Source organism: Empidonax traillii, unplaced genomic scaffold (genome assembly GCF_003031625.1).
Source record: "Empidonax traillii isolate 1590-97213 ecotype Southwest subspecies unplaced genomic scaffold, ASM303162v1 scaffold44:size1908036, whole genome shotgun sequence".
Classification (NCBI taxonomy): Eukaryota; Metazoa; Chordata; class Aves; order Passeriformes; family Tyrannidae; genus Empidonax; species Empidonax traillii.
Window position 1 is genome coordinate 1,648,187 of NW_020955237.1, and position 23,903 is coordinate 1,672,089.

Sequence of the window (23,903 nt, forward strand, 5' to 3'; positions counted from 1 at the left end):
TTCTTTAAAAATTTCATAAAACATTGCTTTCACTTGACATCTTTGTCCATAGTTATTTTTATGATGAAACAAAGGTTTATCAGCTGTTTAATGCATCTTAGTTTGTTGTTAGCATAGCAAGTAAAATAAATACAAAGAAAACCACTCATTTGTATGAAGTTCATTTAAGGAAACGAATTTATTTGGAGCAGTAAGCTAACGTGACTCTTTAAATAGACATTTACTACTATGGAACCATAATTACTGCAATCAAGACACACAAAAATCTTTTGTAAAAATAATTATAATTTAAAAGCACGCAGCTCAAAGTTGCTGCTATAATAATGACTATAATAGCAACTGTTTAGCATTCGGACATTTTTTTGGCAGGAAGGCTTTGCATTGTTTATTGTGAGAAAGAAACAGGCTCTGAGAAAACATGCAAATTTTCAGCAAAGGAAAAAGCAACATCAGGTTTGCAAAACAGAGTGGTAGGAGGTCGTTTTTGTGTCTATCTATTTAGTCCACATAGGATAGAATGATTAAAAGTAATTAAATTGTTTTGGAGCATCTCTATTTGATATACCACAGAAGATCTCAAAATATCTGTTCATAGTATCCCTGGCATCCAGACACTCAGGCTGTGTGGTGGTCAGCATTTATTTTCTTGCTGTGTTTTTCATTCTGAAATTCCATTCTCTGTCAGGATCCAGAGTTCACAAAACTCACTGGTAATTGGCAATTTGCTTAAAATAGGAACTGTCCTTTAATATTTCTTACTCACTGTTCTTCTTGAAATATGTTCAAATGCCTGTCATCATATCTATAGAAAAATAAAGCATTAGATAGGGTGAACAAGTATGTTTCAAAGGGAAGATGACCTATCATTGGTGTGATATATTGCCTCAATTTGTTCTGTTCAGTACCCATTTCTTCGTTCCGTTTCTGAGAGGATATGAATATTAATGTTGTACAAAAGAAATATAGATAATTGTAATTAAAATTTTTTAAAAGTTAAGAAAAAAATTTTGTTGAACCCACATTTTGAAGCTGTCTTTCTGTAACAAGATGAATACTGTAACAAGACTGACACACCGTACATTGTTCTTATTTAAATTTCTGTGTCATACTATCAAAGGTCTTCTGACGTACATTATAAATGCATGTGTAGGAAGAAAACAAACAGTAGTCTTTTCATTCAGATGAGAAAGATCTGTAAATCAAATATTTTGTGGACAATAGAGCATCCTATCTCTCACTTAGAGATTCACTATACAATACATATCAGGGTTGCTTTTCCATGCAGTCACTCCACCCATTCTACTCCATTCTGAACTTCTACCCTGAGAGAAGTTAATTGGATGTCCTTGTTGACCCTTGTCCTCTTTTCTTTGGTAGACCAACCACTCCCCATGCTTTTGCAGGTTCGCTGCTTTCCTTCTCCCTTTTTTTTCCATTAACTTTATCTCCATTTTTACTCCTTAGCCCACCACCGCTTTCCTTTGAGTCAGAGAAAAATTTTTCAGGACAGGTCTTGTTTTCATATGAATTAGTGAATCCAGATTTTTAGGGAAGCTTAGACCTTGGCCCTATTTGATTCTTAGACACCTATTCCAAAACATCCCTTATTTTATGTGCTTTCTCTGAGTGGTCTGAAATATTCTTTTTCTCTTTGTTCTGTCATATTATCTTCTCCCTTCTCTTGTCCTGTTATCTTGTTCTTTTTCTTTAGATCACTCTACTTTCTTTTTCACCCTTAGCTTTTACTTTTGTTCTTCTTACACTGGCTCTCAGTGATTTAGGAAACGGGACTGAAAGTCTCACTCATACTGACGTGTCCGTGGAAGAGTTTGTATCACAAATGAGTAGTCGAGAATGTCTCTATAGATAGTGAATATACACTTACATACTTACGCTGCAAGCTGGTTAGAAATGCCTCCCTCCTTCAACTAAGCAGTGATAGAGTATGGATAATGGAACATATTTCCCTTTTGAACTGCAAGGATGTCAGGTTCTTCTGACATAACCCTTCTTGGGGTTTGTATGTGGAGTTTTCTCCCTTGGCTGGGGATGCCCTGCAGAGTTACTCCTCGAGGCTGAGAGAGAAAGATCTCCCCAAAAGAGTTGATATGGGTGAGTTACATCATATCTCTACTAATACTGATTTCTTTTTGATAGCTTTAATATAACTGCTTCACTAATTGCTTTGTTACTACTTCACGCTATATTATACTCTACTAGTAGATTTTTGGTGTTTATATTGTCGGAGCATTTGTAGAAAATAAATTATTCATTTTCTATAAAGAGTCTCATTTTGCCAATCATTAAAACCCGCGGGGCAAAAGTTAATCAATCATACCTCTATAATCCTTTAAATTTAAACCATTAACATAATCCGAAGCTAAAACTGGGTTTATCCGCGCCTAGACTACTCCCTGAGAAGGGGTTTAGAAAGCAAAGCAGTCCCTTCTGTATCTCGAAAGTCAGTGGCAAGGTTCTGTGTTTTAATAACTTTGTCTAAGCCTTCCACTCCCACCCTCGACAATTGATGTAGTCGAAACAGAATGATGGTAATTTCGAGAAACAGACAAAAAGCTTAACAGAATTTTTACGGAGGCACAATATTACTGAAAAAAATCAAGAAACCTGGTAAAAGAAAAAAAGTCTAGTAAGAGAGAAGTTTCAGCAACTGACTTGCCAGAGGCTACGGCTGAAGCCTTAAAGAAAGGTGATAACGAGCTCGTTAAGTCTTTCGTCCAGTTGGCTAAACCTTTGACTGAAAACTTGAGAAGCCGGTTCAACAGGTTTTTCAAAAGAGAAAGCAAATTAGATTTGCAAACCTCCTGTCTCATGGGGGAGACGGAGAGAAACAGTGAGATGGAGTTTTCCAGCCTCTCACAAAATGTGGAGAGGGAGACAGAGTTCCAGCCTGATCTCCTTTTATGATCAGGTGACCCACCTGGTGGATGACGGGAAGGCTGTGAATGTGTCTGTCTGGGCTTCAGCAAAGCCTTTGACACTGTCCCCCACAGAATATTCCTGGAAAAGCTGCAGCCCATGGCTTGGACAGGGGCACTCTGTGCTGGGTTAAGAACTGGATGGATGGTGGGGGCCCAGAGAATGCTGGTGAACGGGGCTGCATCCAGTTGGCGGCCGGTCACCAGTGGTGTCCCCCAGGGATCAGTGCTGGGCCCAGTCCTGTTTAACATCTTTATGGATGATTTAAATGAGGGGATTGAGTCCATCATCAGCAAATTTGCAGATGACACCAAGTTGGGAGGGAGTGTCGACCTGTTGGAAGGCAGGAGGGCTCTGCAGAGGGACCTGGACAGACTGGAGAGTTGGGCTGATTCCAGTGGGATGAAGTTCAACAAGGCCAAGTGTCGGGTCCTGCACTTTGGCCACAACAACCCCCTGCAGCGCTACAGGCTGGGACAGAGTGGCTGGAGAGCAGCCAGGTGGAAAGGGACCTGGGAGTTTGGATGGACAGGAGGCTGAACATGAGCCAGCAGAGTGCCCAGGTGGCCAAGAAGGCCAAGGGCATCCTGGCCTGGATCAGGAACAGTGTGGCCAGCAGGAGCAGGGAAGTGATTCTTGCCCTGTACTCAGTGCTGGTGAGGCCACACCTGGAGTGCTGTGTCCAGTTCTGGGCCCCTCAGTTCAGGAAGGATATTGAGGTGCTGGAGCAGGTCCAAAGAAGGTAATGAGGCTGGTGAAGGGACTTGTCTGGTGAAGGGACTTGAGCACAAGTCCCATGAGGAGAGGCTGAGGGAGCTGGGGTTGTTTAGCTTGGAGGAGGCTCAGGGGAGACTTCACCACTCTCTACAACTACCTGAAAGGCGTTGTAATGAGCTGGGAGTTGGTCTCTTCTCCCAGGCAACCAGCAGTAGGACAAGAAGGCATGCTCTGCCACGAGGAGGTTTAGGTTGGATATTAGGAAGAAATTTTTTACAGAGAGAGTAATCAAACATTGGAAGGGGCTGACCAGGGAAGTGGCGGATTCTCCATCCCTGGAGGTTTTTAAGATGAGGCTGTTTGTGGTACTTAGTGCCGTGCTCTAGTAACCACAGTGGATCAAGGGTTGGACTTGATGATCTCAAACATCTTTTCCAACCCAGTTGATCTGTGATTCTATGAGCATGATGTAAAGCCACATACTGTGAACTCTGCGTGCTTATAAAAACCTGGCAGGGAGAACAGGGGAGCCCTCCTCTCCTCCTCCAGCATTAACTGGTTTCACTGAGGGGATGCAGGAGGCGGCTTGCCTCCAGTTTTTACATGGGAAACATTTTGTACTCTCTCAGCGCTCTCCCATGTTGTTGTTTGCTAATCCAGATAGAGCGAACCCCCTAATGAAAGGAATGCAATTACAAGATCAGTTTAGAGCTGCTTTCGTGGGTGAAACACAAGTAAGACCCAGTATTGTGGGGAGGGAAATAGCAGAGGAGTTGGTAATTCATAACAAATGGGTAGAATTTCTTATGAATGAAGTGAAACACCAAATTGCCATCAGAAGGATGGACTGGAAAGAAAAACCTCCCTGGTTCAAAGACCAGAACTAAGTAAACTCCTGGCACCACTCCCAATATGTGAGCTGGGAGACATCAAATGGAAATATCTCAAAAGGCTCACTAGAGATATGGTAGCAACTTTTCTGCTTGGTCCCTTGTGGTCACCAGCCACCTTTTAAGTCAACACAGAGTTGCAGATAACTCCTCTGAATGAGGAAACTGCAAAAGGATGTGGGATAATACCTGAGAAAAAATGGATATATGTTGCTGGTGTGTTTGGATGCTCTAAGCTGCTGTGGTTAGCTTGAGTAATATGTTGATTGCCTGGTAATAATCACCCCACCAAGGCTATGATGATGTTGCAGTCTTCCCCTTTGAATGTTATGGGTTTGGACCCCCTTTAAGCAAAAGCCTGGGTGAATTCTAAGGGGAATGAGTTGAAATCCAGTTCCTTTGTGTCCTCAGTAAGGCTTTGCAAACTGCCCCTACAATACCACCTACTGGGGCTAATAAATATGGAGCCTTGCCCTTTGCTACTGGTGATCAGAGATGGAATGGCGTAAGTCATCTATCATTGTATAACTTTGTTATTTTAGCCTTGCTAATAATCTTGAATGTCCAAGTTTACCTTCATCAGCTAGGAGATTGGGTACACCTCTGGACAGGAAATGGTGAACCACTCAAAGTAGAAAGGACTCTTACCTGTTCTTATGATTACCCACACTGTTGCAAAAAGTATAGGTAGATATAGACAGCTCCAGATACAGAAAAACAGTACAGTAAACAGTAAATCCACAGTAAACCCACTGCAGATAAAACTGCAAGGGAATAAAAAATTGACATTAAATGGTTTATCTTTCTGTGTTTGCAGAATATGGTTTCCAGTATTACAACATGATTATTTATACCTGCATTAGTCAACCGTCCTCTCAGGACCTTGCAACTAGCAATCATAATAGCAAATATGGTTTCAAATACCCAAGGGGTAAGTAGGCAAAAAGGAAAAGAGTGATGTCCTTTTCCCTATGAACCACTCTAACATGCCCCAAAGCCCATGGATCCACAAATACTAGAATGTGTGGGTCTGACAAAAACCATTTTATCCAAAAATGGTAAAGGTCCCAGAAGGATGAGTGACTACTCTAACTTGAGTTTATTTACATAGTGTTAAAAATTACTGAGTAATATTATTAAGTTCCTAGACAATTTGAAATAAGTTTTATTAATAATGATTATTGCATTTTAGTGTCTTCTAAGTGTCTTTTCACAAATTGCTACTGTTAGTTTTACTATTAGATCATCACCAGATGGATAGTTCCCTCTTTTTAAAACAGGTCCAAGTGCGACTGAGTTTCCTCCTTCTATGGATGCTCCATAAGAAGATGAAGTAGCAACAAAACCAAAAAGTCACACCATTCCTTGCTGCATCAATTGTTTGTATATATTTTTATCTTGCTAATTTTTTGATGTTTATATTTGTATATTTTTTTGTTAATAGTTTTGCAATATGTATAAGAGTTTTTTGTCTAAGCCTTCTGCTCCCACCCGCGACAGCCTCCAAATTATTCTTCTTTGTCATTGCTATTATGTAGATTACAGTAAAAAGCTCTGTTTGACAAGGTGCACAAGAGATCTTTTAACTTCGTTTTGGAAGTTTTTATTTAAAAAAAAATTATTTCTAGACTGCTTTCTAGAGGAAGGTTTCAGCTCTGGACTCCCAAGTCATATTAGAATCAGTTACAGTTCTATTCATTTTCTGGGTGCTTCAGGTAAGAGTTCTGGACAAGGAACATATTGTTCCTGCATTAGGGCATCAGGTCATGGTAATGCCTCGTCCCAGTCTCACCATCTCAGAACTATTCTCTTAATTCTGGTACTTTTAACACAGTACTATATAATAGGATCCTCATACATCACTGGTGAGGTCTCTGAGAATAAAAAGCAATCTTCAAGCAGCAAGATAATTTCTGCTACACCCTGTCTCTCTTTTTTATTTTTTTAATAGAAAAATTAACATAAACTTTCAGTTATTTTTAATTATTTAATTATGACTTCCACCAGCTGCCAGACTAACTCTGGGAGTTCTGAGGTAATGGTAATTTTTAATCACCATAAAAATTAGCAGAAACTGACCATTCTTCTAGTATAGATGAATCAACATCTTTCTACACTCTAATGTTTAGATTCCTTGTAGATAAAAGCTTATGACTTTAGCTGGCATTAGTACAAGTCATCTGTGTTGAAAGCTAGATGTTTTGGAAAGGTGTCATTGTGGAGGTTTTTGTGAAAATTTTGCTTAGTAGCTGATTTTTATCTTGTTCAGAAGATATTCTTCAATCTGAGATAACATGTTAGGGTATCCATCAATTGCTTTGGAAATTTCTTAAGAAAAGACCTTTTAAAAAGACTTTTACCTTCATGAATATTCTGTAGGTGGCTATTTGATCACATTACTTACCAGGAACAGTTCACAGAAGAGAGGACTTTCCTGACATCTGTATTTGCCTTTTATGAGCCTGCAAAACTTGCAATTTTTTATTAAGAGTTATATGTGGCTTTTGATTGAATCCTTGACCAACAAGTGAGATTACTGGAATATAACTTCGGCTGCAAAATCATCTACAATTTGTTTAGGAACTTTCCTATTTCAAAACTCCCTCTTCCTTTGTAATTTCGACCAAAAAGTATCAGGTAAGACAAGAAGGTGCAGCTGATAGTAGAAAGGTGGTCAGAGTTGAAGGAAGATGACCCTTTGGAAGAGCTGTGGTCTTTGATGGTCTCAGCCATAGGATATACAAATATTTCCAAAGAAGCAAAGGAGGGCTCTGCAGGTTTACTTGCCCCTCTTTACCATTATCAACATATCAAATAGCTCCTGAGTGAAATATCTGTGAAATGCTGACACAGAGTGAGCAAAAACATGATTCTAAACCTCAACTTGAATATTCAAATAAGCTATATGTATTAATCTTAAAACTGTTCTCCTCATGCTGAGATCTTTGAAGTCTTTTACTCTCTGGACAAAAATGTTAGTTCTACCACGGGGCAGAGAAAGCAGACACAGTTTTACTTGGATTTAATGAGAGCACTCAGACCTGAGGAGCTGACATCCTGTCCACCATGCTATACTAATAATATCCTTCTGTTCCTGAGTTTGTTCACAAATAACCTGCCCTTGCAGACAGGAAAACATTAACTTCTCCCTGTAGGTAAGCCTGCATTTTAACACTGTAAATTCTAACAAGACTGAAACAATAATGTTATTAGAAAAACTTAATATTGAAATACTTTTGCCATAGATACACTCTGAAAATTTTGGGAGACACTGTCCCAAATAGCTTCAGCACCACTTTTAAACTAGGCATTCTCCTAATTTCAGAAAAGATTCCCAAACTTTCACTTCGAGTGTGTTAATCCATCACTGATTATATTACACACGTTTGAAACTTGAGGGAGAAATCTCTCAACTGCATTTTTACAATCTCATTAATGTCATTCTCCCTTCCCTCTTATGCTTGCCTTTCCCTTTTGTTCACAAGTATGGGAATGAGTGAAATCTTCTTGGTATGAATGTACAATGAATGTTTGCATAGTTAAAATGGTTTTGTTTTCCTATTCTTCATTGTTTTCTTGATAAATCTGCACTTTGATCTTGAAGCTGCCTTACCCCTGGCACAACTGTCATTCTGGTGGTGCCTGTGGATTCATTGTGAATGAAAAGTAAAAAGCTGAGTCTTTAAGCACAGGAAAATATGAGAGTTCTGATTCAGATGAAATACAGAAAAAGAGTACATTTCACACAGCTTGCAGTAAGAGCTATGAATTCCTTCCAAGGGCTATTGCAAAGAAATTTCATATAAAATTTAGATGCAGGTTAACTGATAGATTGAAACTGGATTAAAGCAGTTATCCCAGTGTTTCTCACCATTATGATGTCTTCTAAAAAATTTTCAAATGGAATAATAAAAACAACTTCAGAAAAATACTCATTTTCCTCACATCTGTTCAAATTAAAGTTCTAATTACATTATAACTTATTATAACTTATTATATTATAATTACATTATAGTGAAAATAGAGAGTTCAAATTATTAGAATGTCTTTTGTCACAGATGTTTTACGTGAAATTCTATTCTGGGGAGTTGGTGATTGGAGTCTGAGAGAGCTGGTTCCCTTAAACACTGCATTACCAGGTTATGCTTTGGATACACTTTGATAATGTACAGTGATTTGAAATACACCTAACGAGAAAAATGAAAACTGAAAGGGCACTAAGAAAAAGATGGACATTCTTAAACTAGATTTCTCCTCATAGGATCTTTTTCAACTTGAAAAATATTCCCCTTAGCTGTTGTGGATTTAGAAATGTCTAATTTTTGAGGGAAAAGGCAATAGAACCCCCACAAAGACCCTCTTATGTAGACGATTTGCACTAGAATAATAAATACAACACATACCTATGGCACGATATGGTCGTGCTGCTTCTTATTTTTCATTCCATATTTGTGTTTACAAAGGTTGATATGTTGGCACAGTGGGAATCTTATGTTTGCCCTCCAGCCATATACACTTCTGTGTCATACAGGCAGCCACACTGGGAGCTCCCTGGTACTCTGCCAAAAACCTCAACCCCGCAATCAAAAGCAATATTTTCTTCATGGACAAGAGGTAATTCAGTCTCTGCGCATGTTTGGTTTGCTCCTAGTGAGATGAGCAATTTAGAAAACGCTTCTTGTATCTGCGTGGTGATTTCGTAACTCCACATGGACAGTGGAGTCAAAAAGCTCACAGGGATTTGTGTTCCAGGTACTTGCCACTCTGACTGTGGTATCTGCAAATTCTACAGATTCAAAAATCGGTATTTGACTGTGTATATTTGAAGATTTGGTTTCTGACTATAGGGCCAGCTTATATTAGACTGCAAGCAACTACAGGGTCCGCGGTGTGGTAAATTGTGTGCACAGATTCAGAGAGTGTAAGGGATAGATTTGTTGTGCTTACACTGACACACACAGAGACTAAGGACAAGGAGGTTTTTTAAAAGAAAAAGAAGAAAGGTACCTTTATTTGTATATGGATTTAATATCTGATGACAAATGTTGAAGAGCCTCAGCAAAGCTCTGATGCCCAGCCTGATGATGTCTTGTTGGGATAGCCTGATAATGGTGGGAGATAAAGCATCTCTGAGAATCCAGATAGCATAGAGGTCCTCAGGGAGGGTTGGGCCTCTTTTGTCTCCTAAGCACAGAAAAGAGACAGACTGTGCCCTGAAGGGCTCTCTGTCTGAAGACGCAGAATAAGGTAGGTTGTACCAAGCAAATCAGTTTGTTGGGGAATTGACTCTGCTGCCACATTTGTGAGGAATGCACTCTCTTTCTTTTCCTCTGAGCCTGGAGATGGGGAGAAAGCAGCTATGAAAGGAATACAGGAATGGGAAACAGCCACAAAATCTTTATAGCTGGAAATTTGCCAGGAGCTCAAGGCCTTATGAAGGGATTTGGTGGAAGATAAAGATACGTCTGATTATTTATTGCAGTTTTAAGAGATGATAGAAGGAATTTTAATTGTGTTTAGGATTTTGGTGGTAAAAGGAGAAAAGAAGAGAATATAAGGTTCTTATAGCAACAGGTATTATTTATGGTGTCATTACTTACTCATTTTCATTTACTGCAAATTAGCCTGGATGCACACTGCTTTGAACTGTCAGGATTTATTCAGGAACTAGATACACATGTAAGTTTCCCACTGAATCCTGTGAATTTGACTCAATTTGACTGACATATTTTATGAGGTGCTAGTAGAAAAGCTCTGCTGGCAGGAAAGAAAGTGTGGTAAACACCGCAAGGGGTGCACCAGTGAGTAGCCAAGGATGAATACCAGTGGAAGGGATTTGAGCTGGCACAGCTTCAGCCAGAAAGGATGCATAGCCCATGTGTGCCCTAAAATATATTCTGCTACTATAGGGGCAGGTATCTCTGGTGGAGCATGCCAGGTTAGCAGGGAACATGAGCAAAAGGAAACAGCAAAAGAGCAGGACAATCGCATCGCCTGCCCAGTGGTTCAAATGACAAAGCTTGGCTCAGGTGTGAGCTGATCCTGTCCCTTTCTCTTCCAGGTAGGGTTCAGTGTCTTCATATAGTCATACAGACTAAAAAGCTCGGGGGGATCTAGCTGGCATTTGTACTGTGCAAGAATTTAAGATCATGTAGCTGTACTGCCAGGGCTCAAAATTCACCTCTTTTCTGGATTCTGCTATGTTAAACAAAGAGAATGAAGTACACTTCCCCACTGGTTTTTGGAGAGACATATTTCAAGTACGGTTTACTAATCTATAAGAGACTCAACAGGGTTGGAGATAAATGGAGTGGTAATATTTTTTTTTACTCTTTGGATTTTTTATGTCTTTTTTATATGATGGCGAAAATACTTTTCTGCAATATTTGTGATACTGTCTTTTATTTTTAGTACTACAAATAATTTTATTTCCTTTTGCTTGGCTCTGCAAATACAGTAACTTTCACATTTCATCATGGTGACTCTAACAAACGCACGTAAAGTGTCCTCATCTTTGTCAAGCAGTCACAGTTGAGTGTCATCATTGTTTATTTTTTCACAGCTGTAACTTTTGGACAGCTGAAGACCAGTTTTTGGTTCCATTGATAGGTTTGCACACCATCTCCACCTGCATTAGGCTCCAGGGCTGACTGTAAAATGCTTATACACAGCAATTAAGCAGACAGGGCATGCAAAAGCCTGAATAATAAACTCTGCTGACCTTTCTGGACGGTGCATCTTTGATCATTTTATCTTGATTTTCTCAACAGCTCTTTTTCTCAGAGTTGTTTTTTCTTGGCTCTTCTCTTGGCAGAACAGCTGCTTCTCTCTGGCCATTGGGTATAGCCTTATTTTATTTATTCTTGCCTTTAACTTTTGTAGGGCAGCCAGATACATGGGGATGGGTGTTATATAACAAATACAATAAATAAATAAAGCCCAATTTGCAACGTTTTTGCTGTCCACATTGAAAGCTGTGGTCATGGAGAACGGAGTTCATTACACAAAAATGCCCTGTTTGATCCTGTTGGGGCAAATGGCTAAAAAAATAGGAGGAGTAGTTTGAACACAAAGTGTGAAAGCTGAAAAGCAAAATTAACAGAAAATCAACTGGTTTAGGAACAATTGCTAGACTTGTTGAGTGTTTTTGTTAAAAAAATAAATTTGAAACATAGAATGTCTCTTTAGAACAAACAAGTCACTGAATTTAGATTTAAATTCTTAATCCTTCTGAAATTTAAAATGGTTGAAACTCAGGTTGCTGCTGGCACTGGCCACTGAGAAGCAATGCCAGAGTCTCAGTGTACTGTGGAAAGTTGATTATGCAGAGCCAAAAGACTGATCAAGGATTCACGCACTGCAAGCAGTCACTGAGTTTATTGAAACACTAGGATAGATTTTATAGTGTTTAGAACTTTAAAAGGGTTTGAAAGAGGAGGTCAGCAGGGTCTGTTTTCGCAGTAGGCTCTAGGGCTTAAGAAGAGGCCTTTGCTAGTGTTGCCAGACTTTCCAGATGCTTTTAATGACTAAAGGCTATTTCTTCCCAGCTTTCACCTCTACAATAATTCTCTTGCCCTTTCCCCTACCATTTCCCATTTTGCCCTTTCATTAGTTCCTCTTTCTTTCCTCCCGTGTCATTACTCCTCCTTGCTCCTTCTCATTACGTCTCCTCCCTTGAACCATTTTTTCCTATTGCACTCTTTACTGTTTGGGATCAAATACCATTTGTATTATTTTTCTCTTAGGGACTAAGAGCTAAGTTGCCATCTTGAATAGAGGATGTTTCCTAAAGTGGAAGGTAAACTATAAGGGATGCATAATTGTTTTGTTTGAAACTGAAATAAGAGAGGTCTAATGATACATTTAGGCATACAGTCCAAACAGAACCTTTGTTGTTGGTGGCCTTGTAACTCAGTGTCAGTGCATAGGTATCTTTGTCTCTGTTAGGAGTAGTGTATTTTCACAGACATGTTACTGGGCCCTTGCAGAAGGCACATCACATTAGCATGATAACTTTAGAGTGTAGCCAGTAGGTCAGGGGAACCTATTTTTCTCCTTTTCTTGGCACTGGTTGTACCTCAGTTTGACTACTGTGTCAAGTCTTGGACTTCCAGGTGCAAGAGAGACGCTGACACACTGGAACAAGTCAAGCAGGAAGCTACGAAACTGATCATGGGGCTGGAGCATATGTGACAGATGAAGAGGGAACCGAGGTTGTGCCTTTAAAAGAGAAGACAAAAAGAGGCAGATCTTACTGCTATCTTCAAACATTTCAAATGTGGGAGGATGTAGAAGATGGACACAGACTCTTCCCAGAGATGCACAGTGGAAGGACAAGCAGGCAGTGGACACAAGTTGGAACAAGGGACTTCACATGAGAGTGTTTTTTATAACTCAAGGCTGATAGACTTTGGAAGAGGGGACCAGAGAGGTTGCGGACTGCTCATCAGTGGAGGACATATTCAGAATTTAACTGTATGAGTTCCTGTGTAGCAAGGCCTTAAATCACACAAATCTGTAACTTTCTTGACATACTGTTGACTGCACAATGTTGAGGGTATTACCTTGAAAGACATAGTAGGATATAATTTGGGCAAGAGGATGCAAGATAAAAATCACGAGCCAAGTAATAATAGTAAGAGGGATCAAAACTGTCTTGAGCTACTGAATTTATTTATGTTTTGCTGAAGTGAATGTAATGCTATTTAAACTTGGCCTGAGATCTCCACTGTCATAAAACTCGCTCAAGGTCTCTTTCTATTCTGTCTTGAATTCCAGCAGGGAAGACTGAGACATTAGTGTGTACGCCACAGGGAGTGTATTTGTGCTGGAAGTGAATTTCTCACACAGCCACACAGTCCTTTTGGAAAATATAAAAAGCAACAAAACAAGGAATACACAAAACAAAGCCTTCATTGCTAAGACAGGAAGAAAAAATACTCAGATCATCCAGGGCACTGATGTGTTACTTATTGCATTCCAGATGTTAATTTCTCCACCAATATAACTGTCAGTCAGTCACTATAACAGTATTTCTTCACTGTGTTAGTAAATTTAAACCAATGCAAGTATAGGATGAAGAAAAATAAAGAGTTTGGATATGAAATATCAAAGAAGAGGTTTGGAGTAGGACATGTAATTCATAAACATCAGAGCTTGGTTTGCATAATTAAAAATGTGTACAGAGACAAATCTAAATACATGCAGAACTGATGCTCTGAACAAGATAAGTTTCAACTTATCTTGTTGATTTAATTTGAAAATTTTTGTGACCATATTTCCTTTATGGTTCCTGTAGAATATTTATCTTTAGGAGATGGAATTAGAGAGAATGTTCTATTCTGGTTTTGTAATTGTGTAAATTTATAGTTTATTACGGAACAACTCAGGAACAATCTGATCTTGTGAATAAAAGAAGCTAGGAAACTAATCATGCCAGCTACAGGACTAATTTGGTGTTAAGATATCCTAATTTAGTGGGCTAGAAGGAATTCAAATTACTGGGCACATTTGGAAAAGATAAGAATAAGATCATTTACACCTACTTCTATGCTATGTAAACCCTCAGGACAAATTCTTCTTTTTACTCAGAATTTCCGTCTCAGCGCAAATACTAGCTCCCCTGTCTCTACTGCAGAGCACACCTCTTTCCTCCTTTCCCCCCGACCCTTTTCCCCCTTTCTCTCTTTGGACATGAGGCACAAGGATGCCTTGCTGTGGGTTCCAAATGGCCTTAGGTGAGAGGTGGATAGCTGATAGTGCCTCTGGAATGCAGAGCATGTCAAGTTCAAACAGGGAAATATGTTTTGGTTTAAAATGTTTGCTACTACAGATGTTACTTATCACAAATCTAAGCCTTCAAATTCTGCATAAATTAGTCTTTGAGTGCCTAGACTCTAGTTTTGATTTTGCCAAAGATGGGGACTAAGAATGGAAGAGATTTAAATATGTTTTACTAGCCTTGCCCCAACATTGTTAAGGCTACAATTCTTTTCCTGCAGCCACACTTCGAGTCATGACAGGTGCAAATAAGAAAACGGGGCTTATTTAATTAAGCTCATCCTACTGTGGGGCTTCTTCTTCCAGAGGAGTAAAATGTGAAATCACAGATGCTGTGACTTTGGTATGATTAAAATATTAGCAATCTCAACACACTGTAAATCTACTTAAATTGTTTCAGTTGAGGGATGTGTGAAAAAAACAGGAGATGCCCTTACTAGAAACCATATTCTTAATGAAATTTGGAGAATCTTAAATGAATAATTCTGTTTCTGGTTTTTCTTTGGTCAGAAGTTTTCGTGTGGCAACATGAAAAACAGGGTCTTTTATTTTACAGTTTGTTAGCACTTGGATGTCTATAAATGGTCCTAACAATAAGTAGGCAATGGACTGAATGCCTTAAAACCTGGAGAAATTTTTAAGATCTAACTAATGTTGCATATTAAGTCCTGAAATGGAGGAAAATGACAAAAGTGATGCTATTGTGTACTCACTATCAAGGGGTTTGTGTATCAAATAAAAGTAAGAGCCTAAAGAACAGGAAGATAAGATCATAGCTATGCTGCATGGAGTGGACAGATCCTAAACAAAATCTATTTAAATATTTCATGTGTTTGGACAGACTGTATCTCTAGACTGAATAAACATTAAAACATTATAGAAAGCAACACAAAGTGAATTCATTTTATAAAAGGAGCCTTTATCTTTACAGAATTAACTGCATATACATTCAAAAAAGTCTCATTTCTTATTTCCACGTGATTTTGTCATTACCTCATTTACCTTCTAATGAACAGCAGAATGCTTTATGCAGACATCTTTACTGACTCTATGAAGACCAAAATACTCCAAAATAAATGTTTCATGTGCTTTTTGTCTCACAATTGTCTTTCATGTGTGATGTAAGACCAAAACTAAAAAAAAAAAAAACAAAAACCACCAAAAATTTCACAGATAGAACACAACTGACATTTTCCAATGGCAAGAAAAGTGTTCAAATCACTGGACTGCCATGCTAAAAATAGAACTGCCAGTCCTGACTTACTTTATTTTACCCTGCTAGGAGAAAACAATGGCCTGTGTGTCAGCACTCAAATTCATGACTTTGTTTTTTCTGTTAACAGCTGATGTGATCTAACATCTACATCAAACAGTTCTGACCATTCAGCAGCTAGTCCAACCTGTCTCTGCTTTGTTCCCCATGTCCTGCTCTCCCCTCACTTCTCTGACTCCCATTGTACTCCTCAGTGCTTTGCATAAGTAAGAGGATGCAGAGACAGTGGTAAAATCTGTTGGGAATGCAACTTTTCTCTCCTCACAATGTTAGTTTAAGTCAGTTTGGCTTCCTGACCCAGATCATTGAAGTGCCAAAGAAGAACCATTGCTAATGCAAGGGAAGCAGCAAACACCAGCAGGGCCAAGGGGAGAGCTGTTCTGCCTGTTAGCACCATTCAGCTATTGGGTGCTCTTAGCTGTACCATTATACCATATCCTTAAGCTGCAGCTCCTCGGTTTCTGTAAGCCTTTGCTCAAGTTGCTGCCCAGAATCTTATTTGCCAGAATGAATTCTAGCCAAGCTAAACAGTTGGCCAGTCTGAGGAACTGATCTGGCTGAGAATTAACTTGTGACTTCAAAAACAAAATTGCAAATATTCAGCTCAGTCACCTCTTTGATTGGGAAGTGTCTCCCCAGGCAAATCTAAAATATCAGTGATCAGTGGGGTCTGAGCTCTGAAGTTTCACAGCTGCAGCTCTCCAACAGGCAAGGGACAGAATTCTGGGTTTTTTTTCTTTAGCATTTCTTGCCACCTGGATTAAATATTGCCTTCTTCTTTGGCTGCTACCCAGATTTGTAACTCCCTCCAATTCACTGTATAGGGAATTTATCGGCACCTTGGAATTTTACTTATAGGGACTGACTCATGAAGAAGTCTCAATACTAATCTCAGTTTTTGGATCTCATCTGATGAATGATATTAGAAGACAACTCAGGAAAGACTGCAGAAAATATCTGAAAGGTTTAGTGACTTATTTTATTGGGGGGAGAGCAGTGGAGAAAAGGAATGGAATATTTCTGTGTCATTACTTTTGTCTGTGAATTCAGGCAACTTGTATCATGTCAGCTCAAACCTGACACCACTTAAAGATGTTTTTCAGACAAGAGTTCTTGAAATAAGCCCATGTGTTGGAACAATGCTAACTGATACCAGAATGTGGCATCATCTGATACAATACTGTCTTTATACATAATATATAGAAAAGATTATCTGATTTTCCTTGCTGAATATATTACTTACGCAATTAGGTTTTTGTTGGTTTGTTTGTTTACTAACGGCATTTTATAAATCTATGTGGAATAAATTGCTTCCATGAGTCTTAGACATAAATCCTGCATTTAGACTCCTGTTCACGAAGATACTAATATAAAAATCACCAAATGTGGTGTAATTAACTCTCACCTGCATTGTTAATTGCGTTAAGCATTCTGAAAACCTGGGTATAATGAGCAGGGTTTTCCCTTTCATACCAGCACCCCCTGGAAAATTATCTTACTGATGTGAAGATGAAAGATTTGCAACTGTATTTGCCACTGGTAGTTATTGATAGGAAACAATATGGGCATAACAACTGTTCAGAGGCAGAAGGTGCGCAGTAACAACTGCCTTCGCTGTCTTTCTTTTGCACTATGTTGGAATCAATTCTGTCATGAGTACTTTCCCAATTTCAGTTATGATTTTGCCCACTGATGTCTTGTCTTCCTGGAGTTAATGTCAAGTATTACATAACAACATGTTTTTTTGTTTTATGAGAGTTTCTAAAAGGCAGAAATGGCATTATGCTGGAAAGACACAAACTTTCCTTTGAGAACATTGCAGTGTGTGTATTTAGGGGTGGTGGTTATCTTATTAATGCAGCTAAAATATATCAAAGTAGTAGACTGGGGTTGAACCGTGGAAATAATACATTAACAAAACAGGCATTCTTAATAGTTGCATACATTACTTCTAGAAATAGTTTTGTGATATTCCTGTGCTGCTTATTCTGCAGGCCAGAGAGAGATTTATTGAAAATGGTTATGAGAAGAAAATAAGTTACTACTTATTTTGTCTTCTGTTTGCCGGATTAAAAACAGTGTTTGTTTCAAAGAGAGATCATAAATTGCTAGCTCTCTGGGAGAGAGTTTCAGAGTTTATGTGGTCTCCCTGCTTTCACACTGATGTTTAAGAACCTCTGGTCTACTCACCTAAAGATTTCCCTTTCATGTATTACAGCCTACCTTTTAAGCATTACAAAATACTTGCCCATGCAGGCAGCTGAAGTATCCCATTACCTCAGGACACCCTTAAGATGTTCACAGAGATACTGTGTGCTCTCAGAAGCCTTCCAGTTATCCTGTGTTGCCCTGTCCTCAAACTGTCTTCTTACTCAGATTTAATCTGCACCCTTCACTTCTTCAGTTAGGATTTCTGCAAAGATAACTTAGTAAGGGTGTTGACCTTTTTTGGGAAGGTTTACCACTTCTACCTAATGTACCGAAAGTCAGCAATACATATTTAGGTTGAAAAGTCTTCAATACAAGCAACAGACACAGCCCACTAAGAGCTGCCAATTTTTTAAATGAGGAGAATAGCATCTTCTGCCCTGTGAGCTGGAATTTAATTTGACACTTAAATTGAAACTTAGAACATTTATAAATTTGACCATGCTGGTAACTGTTTATTATATGAACAAAAACAATGTATACAGGTTGTTTTGAATCTTATGAGACTGAATACAGTAGTGATGAAATATTCCTGTAATAGATTTTGTTTCCATGGCTTTTAAATTAGAATTTAAGATAGCATGATGTCTCTCATAGAGCATTTCTAAATATAAGACCATGCTTTTAATTCACACTTGCCATGGTTAGGAGCAAGCATAAGGTGATATCATGCCTTTCCTCTCAACTGCAGTTCATTACACTGTCAAGTGTCTGATATTTTACTTTTTCTGTATCTCAGTCTTCCCTCTTCAAAATGTTTGCCCAGCTCATTAGAGTGCTTGTACAAGAATTCTTTGAAACCAAATAGGCTAAGAATTATCTGGTACTTACGACTTGAATGATTTATGTAACTTGTAAAAACAGTGATGATGGCTGATTTTAAAGTCCATTAAAAGAAGCTCTCTTTTGTCAGCAGTACAGTGAGAATTAAAAAAGATCTCTGTGGAAGTGGGAAACTTAACCTCATGGGGTAAATTGGGATTGTCTGATTCTTTCTGTTAGGTTTTTTTCTGCTTAATCAGTGTTCTGCCTTAACTCACTGAATGAGAAAGGGGAATGGAATCTGGTCCTGCAACAAGTGAGCTGATGTAAAAATGTTTTATCTTCCTGCAGTTTCTTGCAAGATGTGCTTTCTTTGGTTCCTTTTCTCTTTTTATTTCTTTTATCTTTTCTGGTGTCAGTTTATTAAGTGTTGCTATAGCAGTCAGCGTTGTCATAGTAATTGTAAACACATAAATTATGTGACCAAAAGGTGAAAGAGGTAGAGCATACAAACAGCAACCCTCTGGGCAGTTCCTGTCACTACCAGAGAGTGAAGGAAGCATTTACAAAAAAACACCCAAAAATATGATGCGCACCATCCTTAAGTGACATATAAAAATAAATAGAGGTTTCCATTTAAGTGTCAGGATTCAGTTACAAGTAATAGATCTCACTTCATTGTGGTACAGTCAAAACTGTAGTCATTGTACAGGCCCCCCATGCTTTCTGTGGTTGCCTTTTTCTGGGATTACATTCAGGCCTGTTTGCAATGCATCAGTGCACAGGGAAAAATAATATTTATTAGAACCTGCTTCATGGTTTTGCTCTTCATTTTTGCTGTGTAACAGGTTTCATAGGCCCATATGCTTCCATGGATAATATTTCCAATTTTTTTTCTCTCTTCCTAGGCATTCTGAAATTCATTTAGAAGCTGCATTTTTTATCAATACATAAACTTGTTAAAAAGGTCTGGCATTTTCATGGTCGTGTAGCTGCACTTCACATCCAAGTTTTTATTACATGAAAGATGTAATGTATAATTTTTAGTATACCTTTATTATGAAACAAGCAGTGTTCAGTTAAATCCAAGAAAACCTCTAACACAATCAATTACAAGGGATCACAACTTCACCTGAAAGCATTCAGACACAATGCATCCTCTCACTGCTTCCTGACCTGCTGGGGCTGGAGGAGATCTGTGCTCACTTTGGATAGCCTTTGTGGAATGGAAGAGCTGTGTAAACCAGGCAATCCTCTTTGTGGATTCTTGCACTTACTTTACCAGAAAAAATGCAAAGTATGTCTGCATGGAAGAGTTTTAAAAGGAACCACAAATCATTGTACTATGCCAGGAACAAGAGGTACCACTCTCAGAATTAAATGCCATTGATAATAGGGAAGCTGCCCCTAACATTTACACTAATCTGAATATAATATCAAGTGCCAGTGCTACATATGGACATTGGTTCTGTCTCAGGTACTTTCCTGCTGCTGAAATGAAAATCTTAAATGTGAAATTTTTAAGGGAAAAAAACATATGGCTGATGTTGCACAGAAATTTGCAGAATACTGCAGTGAAGTTACAGTTGAAAAAGTCAGGACTTAAATAGGAGGCATGCTCTGACTTGCCAGTACTAATAGTTTTCCGAAGAGAAATTTGGAGAATTCAAATGCAGGCAAAACTTTCCACAACTAGTTCTGTCTGAGAGACTTTTGGAACCTTAATTAATTTAATTTTGAAAGCAAGATCTCAGAAAAAGCCCAGTTGTTTAAAAGAGAAACTACCAGGGGAAAATAATCAATTTTAATAGTGTGAAACAGATATAGTTCTATGAAAATAATTTCAAAAAAGTAAACACAAAGATAAGACTTGTCTGGTTTTTTCAACTCTATTACTTAGTCTAATAAAGATCAACTTCCTCTTTTTACGTACCTTGCTTGCTCATTTTTTCATCCATTTATAGCCAAGCTTCCAAGGCCTCCTACAAGAATATAAAATTCTGTAAAACTTTTGCATCAGAATGGTGCCCAAAACACACACCTGTGACTTACTTACACTTATTATAACACATAAAAGTATAATCTCTGACTACTGAGGTAAACTAAGTCAGTAGGTGTAAATTACTGATTTTATATTGCCGGAGGACACAAATTCTGCTAACTCTTGTCACTACTGTTCATTTTCTAAAATGTTAGTGAGGCAAAGTTTACTGGAGGACATCCCCACCCTTCTGTTGGTATTTGTTGTACTTCGGAACATAAAAGGAAGATGCATACTTTTCTCATTCTTCTCTTTAATTCTGCCTGGCTTTTATTGTTTTTCACTTGTGTTTAGAAGCTGCAGGCAACCCAGCTTTACTGGCTGAATTCCTGCAGTAATTTTATACAATATGTGTTAGTCTCCTGTAGAGCAGCTTTGGACTATATGTTCTCTGTTTAGGTTTGTTGTCAAACTTTACTTCATAGTCCACTAGTAAACTAGATGGCAGGGGAATGCTATTTTTCCATGCAGCCTTGAGTGAAACAATTATCATAAAATATGCAGCAGATAATAATTTTGAAGGTAGTTTTTATATTTTTCGTGAAACACTACTTACTTGATCAGGCACATGAAATGTATTTTTGGTCTTTCATCAGAAAAATTCTGAAAAATTACAGTAATGTGCAGATTCATATCAGTTTAATTTTTCCCCAGAATATGTTCCAGAATATTAATGAAGCTTGCTAAAATCATTTCTGTAGAATAGGTGTCCATCCAGAAATGATTCCATGAGTGTTTGTCTACCAACCAATAATAAAATCATTCTAGTGAAGAAATATTAGAAGGATGTAGAATACCAGTGAAATCTGTAATTTTATAAACAACCAAGCAGCTAATATCTGAAACAACAAACAAGTCTGTTATTATCTTATTGTTCACAGGTAATTCGTACAGGAAATGCTTGAATTGTATTGTGTTTTTTGCTGCAGGTTCTTCACCTCCCCAGTCAGAAATACTGTGTTCTCAAATGGAAAAAACTCTTCTTGATCTGCATAAAGAACACAGCATGTCAATCATGTTAATCCAAAGCATGTAATGAAATAAATCTAAATTTAACTGCCATCTGAATCTGCAGTTGAATCTGAATCTGGAATGAAGTTTAATGTTATTTATAGTTTGTCATTTGATTTAGAGAGAACAGTTTATGTGCTTTTAGACAAAAGTATGTTCAGCAAATTTATAGAATGGCATGAAAAATGCTTAAGGCAAGAGTGGTGGTTTTGACATCTTTGAAGAGGTGGAATAGAGGAAACCTAGTGATTGAATTACAGTATTTTGATTTATATTTTGGTTTCAGATGTGATACTGAGGGAGCATACCTTCAAAGTAGCCAGCTACTTGAAACCTGCAACAAAGCCACAGCTGTGTCCTTATAGCATTTATAGCCTCCAGTTCCAGTAAAGTGTATGGATTGTTTTTCTTTTATTCACTGATTTGGTGGCCCACACTTCCATGTGCACTGTCCATGGATTAGTGTCAACTTGGTGGAAAGAATTAGGCAAGAGAGTGGAACAAAAATTGTTTATAACCAAAGTAATACTTCATTTCTTTAGTCCAAAGAGGTAAAATCAAGACACCAAAGCAAAATATTAAAACTAAAAATAATAAGAAAATGTATTATGGAAGATGCTCACAACCTGAAGAATGACAATATGTTAAAATGAATAAATATTCAAAATTAGCAGTCATACAAAGAGATACTACAGCTTTGTTTTATACTCTGCTGTAGAGATTAATATTACTCATTTCACTGCTGGAGCATGCAGTATTTTATTGTGCAAGTCAGACATGAAAACACAGATTACTTCTAGTAAAAGGTAGGTGGAACTAAATAAAGAGTTTTGACATCTGAACAATGGAAAAAGACATAAAAAGAGTTTTCCTGGAATGTTTCAACTCCAGTTAAACTGAGGTCTACTAGAAAGCAACATTATCTATGGAAATCTGGAAACTTTTTTTTTCATTTTCAGTTCTTAAGGCCAAGAGTGATGTCAGGGAACATGAGTACGATGAAGAAGTATATATGTGTTGCAGGCATTATTCAGATTATCATAAACATTTTTCTAAGGTTTCAAATTTTTAGACGTTTCTTTTTAGACTGTCTAATGTTGTTCATCCCACATCCAGAATCCTCCCTCCTATTAGAGTCTCAAAAGGTGCTGTAAGCTCCATTTGTCAAATACTCGCTTACCGTACAGCTGCTTGGATGGACTGTGCTGTAAAAGGATATATTAAAACAAATGTTTATTTATACTTACCTGCATCTCTAAAAGGGTGTCTATATTAGCAAAAGTTTTGTGTGTAGGCTGGTTCCCCAAAACGTAGATTTTACACAATATTAGTAATATCAGTTACAATAAAAAAATACCTATTTCTTGTGTAGAGATACCCATCTGCAGATTGGAAAGTATTTCGCAAAGGAACTGAATATCTTTTCCTTATTTTACAGATGGAGAAACCATAGTGAGGACAGGAGACAGGACCTAGGGTTGACTATTTCTTAGCATTCCTGTATGGTATCTAGCATAGGTGGCTTCAGTTATTTTATGGCATAAATATTTTGCTGTGCAAACAGAAGAACAAGTTGCAACTTAACAAATACCACAAATAGTATTTATACAGAGGGGAGAATTATGGAAACAAGGCATTCCTCTTTTAAAATTGTTACGTCGGTAAGTAGGGAGTAAGAAGGGGTGTATGCTTACGGGGCTGGTGAGCTAACTTTGGTGCTAAATTGAGTAAAAATTTAGATATATGTGTGGGGTAGTAAATGGGTGAGACTCAAACAGAGATCCCTAGAGAGCTTAGCTACCTTCCTCCTTCCTTTGTAAAGTGTATTTATCAGTGCATTTTAATCATAGAATCATTTAATCATAGAATCATAGACTGGGTTGGAAAAGACCTCCAAGATCATCAAGTCCAACCCCTGATCCAACTCCAATTACTATATCATGGCACTAAGGGCCACATCCAATTTCTTTTTAAAAACCCCCAGGGATGGTGAATCCACCACCTCTCTGGGTAGGCCGTTCCAATGCCTGATTACCCTCTCTGTAAAGAGACATCTAACCTAAACATCCCCTGGCAGAGCTTGAGCCCATGTCCCCTTGTCCTATTGTTGATTGCCTGGGAGAAGAGACCAACCCCCACCTGGCTATAACCTCCCTTCAGGTAGTTGAAGAGAGTGATGAGGTCACCTCTAAGCCTTCTCTTCTCCAGACTAAACAACCCCAGCTCCCTCAGCCTCTCCTCATAGGACTTGTGCTCAAGTCCCTTCACCAGCCTCGTTGCTCTT

General features: G+C 38.2%; 1 long non-coding RNA gene across 1 annotated transcript; it reads right to left on the reverse strand.

Moving 5' to 3' along the window:
- Positions 1-545: 545 nt before the first annotated feature.
- On the reverse strand, positions 546-21,642 carry LOC114055040. The gene is made up of 3 exons (XR_003570645.1): positions 21,501-21,642; positions 6,905-7,006; positions 546-802 (listed from the first exon to the last, which is right to left on the reverse strand). It is a non-coding gene; the product is annotated as an uncharacterized LOC114055040 (long non-coding RNA).
- Between the last annotated feature and the right edge of the window lie 2,261 nt (positions 21,643-23,903).